This window comes from Arachis stenosperma, chromosome 2, assembly GCF_014773155.1.
Source record: "Arachis stenosperma cultivar V10309 chromosome 2, arast.V10309.gnm1.PFL2, whole genome shotgun sequence".
Classification (NCBI taxonomy): Eukaryota; Viridiplantae; Streptophyta; class Magnoliopsida; order Fabales; family Fabaceae; genus Arachis; species Arachis stenosperma.
Window position 1 is genome coordinate 49,594,827 of NC_080378.1, and position 1,885 is coordinate 49,596,711.

The 1,885-nt window shown below is 42.9% G+C and overlaps 1 non-coding gene across 1 annotated transcript; it reads right to left on the reverse strand.

Annotated features, from left to right (window-relative positions):
• LOC130964643 (small nucleolar RNA R71) lies at nucleotides 1-108 on the reverse strand. The gene has a single exon (XR_009080729.1). It is a non-coding gene; the product is annotated as a small nucleolar RNA R71 (small nucleolar RNA).
• Between the last annotated feature and the right edge of the window lie 1,777 nt (nucleotides 109-1,885).

The following is a 1,885-nucleotide window of genomic DNA, read 5'->3' on the forward strand; positions in this document are numbered from 1 at the left end:
AAGCTTAGAGTGGAAGTCCAAACCTTCAGACAGAAGGATGGAGAATCCCTCTATGAAGCTTGGGAAAGATACAAACAATTGATCAGAAAGTGTCCTTCAGACATGCTTTCTGAATGGAGCATCATAGGTATTTTCTATGATGGTCTCTCTGAACTATCCAAGATGTCTTTGGATAGCTCTGCTGGAGGATCTCTTCATCTGAAGAAGACGCCTACAGAAGCTCAAGAGCTAATTGAAATGGTTGCAAATAACCAATTCATGTACACTTCTGAAAGGAATCCTGTGAACAATGGGACAAGTCAGAAGAAAGGAGTTCTTGAGATTGATACTCTGAATGCCATTCTGGCTCAGAACAAGATATTGACTCAACAAGTCAATTTGATTTCTCAAAGTCTGTCTGGAATGCAAAATGCACCAAACAGTACTAAGGATGCTTCATCTGAAGAAGAAGCTTATGATCCTGAGAACCCTTCAATGGAAGAGGTGAATTACCTAGGAGAACCCTATGGAAACACCTATAATTCTTCATGGAGAAATCACCCAAATTTCTCATGGAAGAATCAAGAGAGACCTCAACAAGGTTTCAACAACAATAATGGTGGAAGAAACAGGTTTAGCAATGGCAAGCCTTTTCCATCATCTTCTCAGCAACAGACAGAGAATTCTAAGCAGAACCCCTCTGACTTAGCAACCATGGTCTCTGATCTAATCAAAACCACTCAAAGTTTCATGACTGAAACAAGGTCCTCCATTAGGAACTTAGAGGCACAAGTGGGTCAGCTGAGCAAGAAAATTACTGAACTCCCTCCTAGTACTCTTCCAAGCAATACAGAAGAAAATCCAAAAGGAGAGTGCCAGGCCATCAACATGGCCGAATTTGGAGAGGAAGGAGAGGCAGTGAACGCCACTGAGGGAGACCTCAATGGACGTCCACTGGCCTCCAATGAGTTTCCCAATGAGGAACCATGGGAATCTGAGGCTCAAAATGAGACCATAGAGATTCCATTGGACTTACTTCTGCCTTTCATGAGCTCTGATGAGTATTCTTCCTCTGAAGAGGATGAGTATGTCACTGAAGAGCAAGTTGCTAAATACCTTGGAGCAATCATGAAGCTAAATGACAAGTTATTTGGAAATGAGACTTGGGAGGATGAACCCCCTTTGCTCACCAAAGAACTGGATGACTGGTCTAGGCAGAAATTACCTCAAAAGAGACAAGATCCTGGGAAGTTTTCAATACCTTGTACCATAGGCACCATGACCTTCAAGAAGGCTCTGTGTGACTTAGGGTCAAGTGTAAACCTCATGCCTCTCTCTGTAATGGAGAAGCTAGGGATCTTTGAGGTGCAAGCTGCAAGAATCTTAGTAGAGATGGCAGACAATTCAAGAAAACAAGCTTATGGACTTGTAGAGGATGTTTTGGTGAAGATTGAAGACCATTACATCCCTGCTGATTTCATAGTCCTAGAGACTGGGAAGTGCATGGATGAATCTATCATCCTTGGCAGACCCTTCCTAGCCACAGCAAAGGCTGTGATTGATGTTGATGGAGGTGAACTGATCATTCAAGTGAATGAAGAATCTTTTGTGTTTAAGGCTCAAGGATATCCCTTTGTCACCATGGAGAGGAAGCATGAAGAGCTTCTCTCAAATCAGAGTCAAACAGAGCCCCCACAGTCAAACTCTAAGTTTGGTGCTGGGAGGCCACAACCAAACTCTAAGTTTGGTGTTGAACCCCCACATTCAAACTCTAAGTTTGGTGTTGGGAGGTTCCAACATTGCTCTGAGTATCTGTGAGGCTCCATAAGAGCCCTCTGTCAAGCTACTGACATTAAAGAAGCACTTGTTGGGAGGCAACCCAATGTTATATTTTATCTATTTTCTT